This window comes from Chiloscyllium punctatum, chromosome 1 (genome assembly GCF_047496795.1).
Source record: "Chiloscyllium punctatum isolate Juve2018m chromosome 1, sChiPun1.3, whole genome shotgun sequence".
Classification (NCBI taxonomy): Eukaryota; Metazoa; Chordata; class Chondrichthyes; order Orectolobiformes; family Hemiscylliidae; genus Chiloscyllium; species Chiloscyllium punctatum.
The window spans coordinates 51,462,718-51,474,309 of NC_092739.1; positions in this window are offsets into that span (position 1 = coordinate 51,462,718).

Here is an 11,592-nt window from a genome sequence, read left to right on the forward strand (position 1 = left end):
GAGCATTGAAAATTTTCGGACTTGCATTCAATATGGGTTTACATGAAAGGACAATTAAAACATGTCAAACAATATAGAAACTGAGAACGAGAGAGAAAGAATGATAAATAAAATGCAAAAGAAGATGACACAGGCAGTTATAGAAATATTGACATATACATTGCTCACTAACAATTTCGAGGAACATAATTAGTGTTTATACATATTGGAAAAACTATTTGCAGTTTATAACTGCTTCTAGTTACTCTTAATCTTTATTCTTCACCTTCCTATTAAATAGGGCACAGCAGGCATGCCTGATGTGATGGGTCTAATTTCCAGTGTGTTTATTTTAGAGCTGTGCAATATATGTGGGTAGTCCTTCTTGCGTTCAAGAATATCTTTGCTGTATACTGTATGTCATATTTTTCTCCACTTTAGTAGGTTTAGCCAATGTCCTTTGTCCCCGAGACTGTCATAATTCTGAATTATGAAAGAAGAGTCAGCATTTATCCTTTGCTTATGTTGAATAATGCTTTAAGTTTTAGAATAAAACATAATTTTCCAGAAATAAATTATATTTATTTGTCTTTGAAACTTTTTTTTGGTTTAGTGCATATTATTGTGACACTGAACAAAATGTGCAAACATATATTATATTTTGTGTGTTCCTACGATTTCACTCTGTAGAGGTCAATCATATAGAATCATAGAGTCATTGAGATGTACAGCATGGAAACAGACCCTTCAGTCCAACTCGTCCATGTTGATCAGATATCTCAGCTCAATCTAATCCCACCTGCCAGCACCTGTCCATATCCCTCCAAACCCTTCCTATTTATGTACCCAAACAGATGCCTTTTAAATGTTGTAATTGTACTAGCCTCCACCACTTCCTCTGGCAGCTCATTCCATACACGTACCACCCTCTGCATGAAAAAGTTGCCCCTTAGGTCTTTTTTATATCTTTCCCCTCCCATCCCAAACCTATGGCCTCTAGTTCTGGACTCTTCCATCCCAGGGAAAAGACCTGGTCTATTTATCCTATCCATGTCCCTCATGATTTTATAAACCTCTATAAGGTCATCCCTCAGCCTCTTATACTCCAGAGAAAACAGCCCCAGCCTATTCAACCTCTCCTTTAGCTCAAATCCTCCAAGCCTGGCTACATCCTTGTAAATCTTTTCCGAATCCTTTCAAGTTTCACAACATCCTTCCAATGGGAAGGAGACCAGAATTGCGTGCAATATTCCAACAGTGGCCTAACCGATATCCTGTACAGCCACAACATGACCTCCCAACTCCTGTACTCAATACTCTGCCCAATAAAGAAAAGCATACCAAATGCCTTCTTCACTATCCTATCTACCTGCGATTCCACTTTCAAGGAACAATGAACCTGCACTCCAAGTTGTCTTTGTTCAGCAACACTCCCTAGAACCTTACTATTAAATGTGTAAGTCCTGCTAAGATTTGCTTTCCCAAAATACAGGATCTCACATTTATCTAAGTTAAACTCCATCTGCCACTTCGTAGCCCATTGGCCCATCTGATCAAGATCCCATTATAATCTGAGGTAACCTTCTTTGCTGTCCACTACACCTCCAATTTTGGTGTCATCAGCAAACTTACTAACTATACCTTTTATGCTCACATCCAAATCATTTATATAAATCATGAAAAGTAGTGGACCCAGCACCGATCCTTGTGGCACTCCAATAGTCACAGGCCTCCAGTCTGAAAAACAACCCTTCACCACCACCCTCTGTCTTCTACCTTTAAGCCAGTTCTGTATCCAAATGGCGAGTTCTCCCTGTATTGCATGACATCTAACCTTGCTCACCAGTCTCCCATGGGGAACCTTGTCAAAAGCCTTACTGAAGTCCATATAGATCACATCTAACGCTCTGCCCTCATCAATCCTCTTTGTTACTTCTTCAAATACTTCATAAACCTTATACAAATCTGTGTTGATACTCCAGTCATGATGTTGCAAAAATCACTGCTAACTTTAAATTAGGTTTCCTGCTTGTATGTTCCTATGAAATACTCAGTAGGTCAGGCAGCAAGTGTGGATGAAGAAGCACTAACTGTTTCAGGTCTTTTATCAGATCTGAGAACAATTAGATCTGTAATAAGTTTTGAGCAAGGTGTCAGACGAGAAGGGCGCCGTGTGGTCTGTGATAAGAGTAGAAGATAGAGACTAAATGATGAAAAAGTTAGTCTTACAAGGCCAAAGGGAATGGAGATGGGACAAGTAAAGAAATGGTGGACTGTTTTACTCTCGGTGCTGAGCTTGAAGGTGGTAGGAGCATATAGTTAGGTGGGATGGTGGGATACCTGAACCACGCCTTCTGCCTGCAACAAAATTAATTTCTGGGAAGAAAGGCCCTTTTCCCACCTCACTGCCATTTGAGGCCTTTAAGTGAACAATTACTAACCACCTACTATCAGCCTCATCCTGATGCTGTGAGGCAGCAGTACTAACCACTAGACCACTGTGCTGCCCATGATCTGTGATACAATGAAAGTCTTGCCCAGAAGGCCTGATGAACCATAAGCCAATTAGGCAGCAGTGAGGCCATTGGCAGGCTTCCCTAGGAATCAAGATCCTGAGGGCAAAAGATATTCCAAATGAGAGCTGTTAGCCAATCAGAAGCCGATAGCTCTTGGGCTCAACAACACCATCAAGGAAGGCTGGTGGCTGCTGCTGGTGCTACAGGCACTGGTGTCCCAGAATTGGGGAGTGACCCAGCTGGGTTGGGTTGAGGGTCACCTTGTTTCTCTCATCCTGAAGGGAGCAGAATGAGAGAAACAAGGGGACCCTCGACACAACCCAGCTGTGTCACTCCCTAATTCTGGGACACTGGTGCCTGTAGCTCCAGCAGTAACCACCAGCCTTCCTTGATTGTGTTGTTGAGCCCAAGAGCTATCGGCTTCTGATTGGCTAACAGCTCTCATTTGGAATATCTTTTGCCCTCAGGATCTTGATTCCTAGGGAAGCCTGCCAATGGCCTCACTGCTGCCTAATTGGCTTATAGTTCATCAGACCTTCCGGAAAACTGGCAGTGCAAGACTCCAGGCACATCTTCAAAGATCAAGCAAGGTTCCACCAACAGACTCCACCCAAAGAAACAAAAATGTGCCTAGATTAGGTGTGAGCTATTTGAATGCATAAATAGAAAAAATGCAACATGCAAAGAAAGAAATGAGGGAAAGCACTAATCTCTCCTGTTTCGTCGTATAACAGATCGCGGGTGGCACAGTGGCTCAGTGGTTAACACTGCTGCCTCACAGTGCCAGGCACCTGGGTTTGATTCCAACCTCAGGCATCTGTCTGTGTGGAGATTGCACGTTCTTTGTGTCTGTGTGAGTTTTGTCCGGGTGCACTGGTTTCCTCCCACAGTCCAAAGATGTGCAGGTTAGCTGAATTGGCAATGCTCAATTGTCCATAGTGTTCAGGGGTGTGTAGAGTAGGTGCATTAGTCAGGGGTAAATGTGGAATAATAGGGTAAGGGTCCGGGTGGGTTACGCTTTGGAGGGTTGGTGTGGACTTGTTGGAACGAATGGCCTAATTACACACTGTAGGTGCTCCAAAAAAAAATTCCTTTACTCTTTCGCATCCATCACTTACTAAGAACCTATTAGGTCAAAACTGAATTGGTTTTCATAAGTATACTTCAAATCAGTTATTAATAAATCAGCTTGCAATGTGTTCCACTTTTCCACAATTTTCTGAGAAGTAGTATACTTCAGTCAAAGGAAGTCCAGATAACTAAGTAAATGCAGATAACTTAATAAATAGGAATATTTTACATTTAGAGAAGAAAATGCAAACGTTTTTAACAGTATTACAGCTCAATTAACAGTTCAACATTTAATGGTGGATAACAATAGAAAGATTTCAACTTGTACAATGTGAATGTTGTTGAGTTAAAAGTTAACGATATAGAATTATTGATACACTTGCAGCATTAGATAACTGGAAGTCTTGTTCAACAGATTTTTCACCAATTATAAAAAATAGGATTATCTTTATAGAGTGCAAAATGTATTTTTTGCAGTTTTTATTTCCTTTTAATCAAAAAGGTGGATGAAAATAACATTATGCTTCATATACTTCATTTTATTTAATGAGAATGACTGGCAAAGAGTCACTTACTTTTGATACAAAGATACTTTATATTTAATATCACTTGGAGAACGTGAGCGTGGTGGCAAATGGATTTGTTTTAAATTTGTGGAAATACCTGAAATGGTTTATTTAAAAGAGGTAATTGAAAGTTCACTTTTGACATTGGATAATTTTAAATGAGATGTAATTCTGCTCCTATACTTGGTGATCTAAACAGGAAAGAACTTGGGGTCAGGATCAAATTACAATTGGTTACAGGTTCTTCCTCTGTGATTTTAAAATTCTGTTCAAACTGGAGCTGACATTTGATCTATCCTTATTTATTGTTATATCAGAAACAAGTCTGGTGGGAAATGACATCCAACATCCCCTCCCACTTCTTCCGGCCTCTGATGGTACATCACTTGTTACTCCAAGTTAATCAGTTCTCCAGAGTAGGTGAGAATGTAGCAAATTCAAACTTCAGCCTTTTAAAAAAGATATTTGTCCCTACTGATATTGCATCAATGTGCCTCAGCAACACATCTTCTTCTTCGTTGCACTGCATTTCCTCTGGTATGTCAGCTTTAAAATTAGTCAAAGGTTGTATATTTCCTAGATCTACCGTCTTGTAGGTCTTCTTCCTGGCCCTGTAATGAAAACAGAACATCAGTAATGGCTGCTGCTGTTGGATAAGACAGTTAATATCTGAAAGGGTTAACTGACTTCAGGAGATAAGTTCCTCCCATCAGAACATTAAAGACAGTTCCAAGGAGGACCTAACAGGTTAGAGGTTAGATCACGTGGAATACAGAGAGAACTAGCCATTTGGATACAGAACTGGCTCGAAGGCAGGAGACAGGTGGTAGACGGTTGCTTTTCAGATTGGAGACCTGTGACCAGTGGAGTGCCACAAAGATCAGTGCTGGGTCCAGTGCTTTTCATCATTTATATAAATAATTTGGATGTGAACATAGGAGGTATAATTAGTAAATTTGCAGATGACACCAAAATTGGAGTTGTAATGGACAGCGAAGAAGGTTACCTAAGTGAACAATGGGATCTTGATCAGATGGGCCAAGGGGCCGAGGAGCGGCAGATAGAGGTTAATTTAGATAAATGTGAGGTGCGGCATTTTGGAAAGGCAAATCAGTGAAGGACTTATACACTTAATGGTAAGGTCCCGGCGAATGTTACTGAACAATACAACCTTGGAGTACAGGTTCACAGTTCCTTGAGCGTAGAGTCGCAGGTAGACTGGACAGTGAAGTAGATGTTTGGTATGCATGCCTTTATTGGTGAGTGCATTGAGTATAGGAGTTGTGAGGTCATGTTGCGGTTGTACAGGACGTTGGTTAGGCCACCTTTGGAATATGGCATTCAGTTCTGGTCTCCCTGCTATGGGAAGGATGTTGTGAAATTTGAAAGGGTTCAGAAAAGATTTACAAGGCTGTTGCCAGAGTTGGAGAGTTTGAGCTATAGGGAGATGCTGAATAGGCAGGAGCTATTTTCCCTGGAACTTGGAGGCTGAGGGCTGACCTTTCTTAAGTTTGTATCGCAGAATACTGTATATTTAAGTTTGGGTTGGGGAGTCCAAACATAGAGGGCATAGGTTTAAGGTGAGATGGGAAAGATTTGAAAGGGAACTAAGGGGCAACTTTTTCACGCAGAGGATGGTGCATGTATGGAATGTGCTGCCAGAGGAAGTCGTGGAGGCTGGTACAATTACAGCATTAAAAGGCATCTGGATGGGTATATGAATAGGAAGGGATTACAGAGATATGGGCCAAATGCTGGCAATGGGACTAGATTAACTTCGGATATCCGGTCAGCATGGACAAGTTGGACCGAAGGGTCTGCTTCTATGCTGTACAGCTCTATGTCTTAATGACTCTACCGTGTATGCATGTGTACATCAATATGAATGTGTGTGTGTATCAACTTCTCAGTTAAGTTCCATGTATCTAAAAGGTAACGTATTTACTCCTTAGCCTGTGTCCTCATAACAGTGTATCATGCAGATCAAATGTCATGTGACTAGCTGTTAATCGTTATACAACAAACATATTCCGTTTATGAAAACCAAGCCTCTCTTCTGCCAGAGAGTCATCCTTTCCCACTTGGTATCTGTAACTTAAACTAATGACAATAAGAAGGATTGATGGCAGTGAATATACCCAAGACATATCAGATAACACCAGTGGATGCAACCATAACCTATAACAGCTGTACCAATGCTTCAGCTTGAGTGCTTTATTGTACAGTTCTGACATTGATGTGATTAACTTGCATTGACTCCTATCTGATTTGTGGAAGAGGCAGAATTGTACATTAATTAAGGCGGCTGAATAGGGGGACGTGAAGGGTGGGAGTCTGCGCAAGTTCTGATGCAGGAATGGTAGGTGCTTCTTAGGCCCAGTCCTAACATGGTAAACCATTTTGAGACTTTTCCCAAAGATCAAATTAGCTCGGGAAATCCACCTAATTTACCCCCAAGAGGCTAGCTGAAGTTTCCAATATAAAGGTAACCAAATCTAAAGGGAACAATCATATTAGGACTGCTACTGATATGGTCCCTGATAAAGTAAAGTTATCACAGCCTTTAATACTCAGTTCACTAAAGTTACTCCATGTCCTGTCACTCAGCCACTTGAAAGTCTTTGTTGCTCCCTTATTGGTGCAGGATGTCAGCTACAAATATTTGACTGACCATACCAAAGAATTTAGGACAGAGGTGGGGAACCTTTTCATGTTGGAAGGCCGCATTATGTTAGTTGTAATCTAATAAGGCCGCATCCAAGAAACTTCAATTATATATTCTTCAAAATTCACATTATTTTGGAAAAATCTAACTACTATGTACTAACTAAAAAAAATTCTAAAGTTAACTAACCTTTTAATGACTTTGTTGTGACTGCTTTTTGTATGAAAACGTTTGAATATTTGGTTGCAGCATGGAGGTCTGCAGTTTTAGCCCTTATGACTTATCAATTTTTAAATTGTGATTGTCAGTCTGTGAGGATTATTTTGTTGAATTTTCTTTTACTCTCTGGTATTTTAAATACATTCATTTTAAAATAAAAATAAAAATAATAAAGGACGAAAAAACATTAATAAAAAATAAAAGATTTGTTCTGCAAAATTTGGATTTATTCAAAAGGCCACACACAATGGCCTAGAAGGCCACATGTAGCCTTAAGGCTGCAGATTCCCCACCCCTGATTTAGGACATCGTTCCTAGTTGACAAAACCAGCATGATGAAAACCTGCCATGCTGCACTCCACTTTTCAGAATGGATTTCAAAAGCTTCAGGCTAAGAACTTAATTTACATTTATATTGCTGCATGTGCAATTGGAGGTCTTGTGGCAGAGCGGACTAAGTCTTTACCCTTTGAACCACCAGCTCCAGGTTCAAATTCAAGACTTGAAGGCAATGGAAAGGGAGTTCATAACAAGGCCAAACAAATTGATCATGCAAATCTTTCCAACATGCCTCTGGTGAATGGTAGAGTTGGAGAGAGACCAACCAGCCATATTTGATGCAGAATGCCACCCTCAATCCAGAGCTTTTGGTTTCAGGCCAGTGACATATTCCAGGGAAAACAAGCTGTGGAAAATATATGCAAGCTTTGCATTGTGTGCCCTGTTTCTCTAGCTATGGGAGGTCTTCTAAGTTTGTGCAATTTTACCTCCGTTTTCTTTGAGTTATGAAACAAAACTCTGACTTTTACTGAAAATTAATTTGCTAATTTTCATTAACTTACTTTAAGATGGGAGCAAATCTTAGTCATATAAATATTCCAGTGATGGCAACATTCAACTGAGAGAATGGCCAGAAATGCAGTGATGGGAAGTTGAAATGGTTTGGTCAGTTGGTGTAAATAATTGCATAATTCCCTGTGCAGCTTTTGCATTGTATAGAAAACTAGTCTAACACGAGGGAATATGGGCTGGATAATCAAGTTAAATGAAATTTAAAGGCTCCAAGCTATGTGGCTGCTCAGGAAGATTAAATTCACGGAGCTTTTGAAAGGGTATAACATGTATTTCAAATATAGGCAGTCTTTGCTGAGACTGTGGGGGAAACAGAATGTTAAACAAAATATCTCTTCTATTGTTAGGGCTCCCTTTAGCTTTTGCTCAGGGAACCTTTGCCATCTATTCCTCTCACTACTCCACCCTCTTTGCCAATGACATAAAATCTATAATTTTCCAACACCCCCTCAGTTCAGAAGAAGTCATATCAGACTCAAAACATTAACTTTGTTTCCCTCTCCATGATGCTGTCAGTCCTACTGGGTTTTTCCAGCACTTTCATCCTTATTTCAGATCTTCAGCATCCATAGTACTTTGCCTCTATAAAAGTGAAAGGAAGTTCTGTATGGAAGCATAAATTGGAGTCCTAGTATCAAGGGATTGCTTCTTGGCTGTGAAGTGGATGCTATAATATATGAAGTAAATATTAATAATTTTGTCCTGTTTGATATTCTAACCACTGCAAAAGATACTAATGAAGCATTCTGTCTTCAGCTTAAAAGGGCAAATCCATAAAGACACTGGCAGCACCATATATTTCACAACAGATGAGAAAATAGTATGTGATAGAAGTCTTTCATTCCATCCTGTGAATTGACAGCAACACAAAAAGGAATTCTTGAATACATTCAGGTAATTGCATTTCTATCCAAGCTAAAGATCAGAGGATAAAGTTGGCTAAATATTACCATCATCATGTCATTATAATTTCACTTGCCAAACTTCGCACTATTATTCCTTTTCATTTTCATCCAAATAATATAAGAAAAATATTGTTCAAAGTTCTAAGATCTAAACATTGCAGTGTCAGAACTGGTGTGACAAAGTTAAGTGGGCAAAAAAGGTATGATCACCAGACTATTACTTACAATAGAATGTATTTACAAAGCATCCTTCAAAGATATTGTTTATCTTTCTCTGCCCCTGTCAACATAGCGTCTAGTTCCAACAGTTTGCCTTTAATTATAATCATGTTTTACAAAAGCATTTGTTGATAATGATTTAGTGATTGGTTACTTCCAGGAGATTTTTGGGATGTCTTGTCTTCAACATAACATTGAAATTAAGGTATGGCAGGGACTTTCTGCTCCACATATAACACTAACAGGAACCACATGCCATGCACTGTAGGAACTAAAGATTTGACATAGTTGAAATCTACTTTTGCATATACTCCATTATGTCTCATTGTGGAGAACAATGAAAATGAAAATTATGAGCAATAGAGATACAACCTGACAAACCAAGCTAGTTACTTGTGGATGTCTACTTCTTGGTTAAAATCATCCATTCACAGAAAGGAAATCTCCCCAAGTGAGATAATTAGAACTTAACAGCAACTGCATTTAAACTGTAGTTGCTGTTTCCTATTGCAACTATGTGAGATTAAGAATGCCACCAACAGAACAAGGCCAGTTCAACACAGTGAGAAATGCTTTACAAAATGTCAGTACAACCTTATGCTTATTTAAACCAAAGATATAAACATTCATTATCAGTAAGCGGATAAACAAGACTTTGGCTTTTTTCAAATTCTCTGTAGAATATCATGTTACTAAATACCAGTTGGTATGGCTGTTACACCAGCTGCTCCTAAAGCAATATCAAGGGTGCACTTGAGTTGCTAAACTCCAGGAAGCAATGGATGCACCAATTTTGTGTACATTTCTTATCCTACATATGCATGAACCACACATTAAATGCAGGTACAGTTTGCTTTATCATCTGCTATTTGTGGATGGAATAGTTGAAATTATGATGAGAGTTGAGAAAAATATACTGAAAGAAAAATATTTTCTATTGTTGTGTGAAGTTAAAAATCCAATGTAGTGTTTATGTCAGGGTTGAGGCTGCCAGTGGTTCTAGTATTGACCCTGATGAGGTTTGCAAGGTCACCAAGAGGCTACCTAATTCCACGTGATAGGAAAATGCAATTGCCAGTTCTGATATTCTTCCGGCACTCATCAGTCCAGTTTCAGTTTACAAATTTCAGTTGACCTCAACTGATTGTGATAATTGTTAATTAATTATAAATATGCTCTTTCTTCTACTGGATGATTTTTGCAAAACATATTTTCTTAAATACTTCCACAAAATAATTATGTGGTTTCTTTCAATTACTTACAATGTCACCAAGCTCTTCCCTCTTATATATTTGCTAACATTTGTTACATCAGTTTAAGAAACAGAGTTGAATTATAGTGAAAGCATGAAACATAAAAAGATCACTTGTTTGAACAGTCACTCTCCTTGAAAAAAATCTCACACTGGTGAAAGCTCAAGGCAACATTTATTAGCTCCTCAGGGAGGTACGCAAGAGCAGATAAAAACTTGAAGGAGGAAAGTAACATTTCTGAAATTTCTTCCTGACCATCAAGAATTGGTTCAATATTTTAGCTTATGATATTATTTAAACATTGTCTTGTGTGTTCAGCAGATGATGCTCCATAGTTTCAATCTCCTAGAACTGTCGTACCCCTGATTATTTAGCCATCTATACCTACAGTTAATTTTAAATTACAATCTGTGTTCCTTTTTAAATGTGTTGGATGTTGAATTAACCACTTTTGATGAAAGAAAGAAAACAAAACTCATTTATTTGCATAGAGCATCTCATGAACACCAGGCGTTCCAAGGCTCTTCAGTCAATGAAGTGTTGTCACCTGAAGGAAATATGGCAGCCAATTTGCAGACAGAAAGGCCCCATAACAATGATAATGAATAGATAATCAGATTCTGTGATGTTGGTTGAAGGATAAGCATTAGCCATTGAAAACTCCCCTGCTCTTCCTCAAAGTAATGCCATGGAATCTTTTACACTCATTGACAGAGCAAATAGAACCTTGGTAAACATCTCAGATATCCTTCACTTCTGCATTATAGTGTCAGCTTGATTTTTGTGCGCAGTCTTAAAGCGAGATTTGAACCCTTAACCTTCCAGCTCAGAAGTGAAAGTACTAACTGAGATACATTGGCCCTACAACTTTATTGTTGGAGATGGAATTTCTTCTCAGTTGTTTGAAGTTTGATATTTTTATATTTGTGCTGGAGTTTTGTGATTATATTTAATTGATACACTTACATTGACATCATTTTCCATATCTCTGAGCCTTTTAAAAATCTCGCTAATATTCCAAAAATGTTCTCAATAGAATTACTTTTTCCACCTAACGTTTGTTCAATTCTGTAAGCCTTTCCTCATTACTTGGTACTATCAGTCTCTGAAGCATTTATGCTGCATTTTGCTTTGAACTTTCTCCAAAGCATTAATGTCCGTTTGAGGATAACACTTAATATTCCAATTGCAGGCTTACTAATGATTATACAGGTTTGGATTGCAAACTTTAACTACTTATGAAAAGAATGTTTGCGTTTCTACAGTAAATATTTTTTGTTAAAGGTCGTTTTATTAACATTATATCAGGGTGACGATATAAGGTCAGCTTTGAAGTCGAAATCTTAA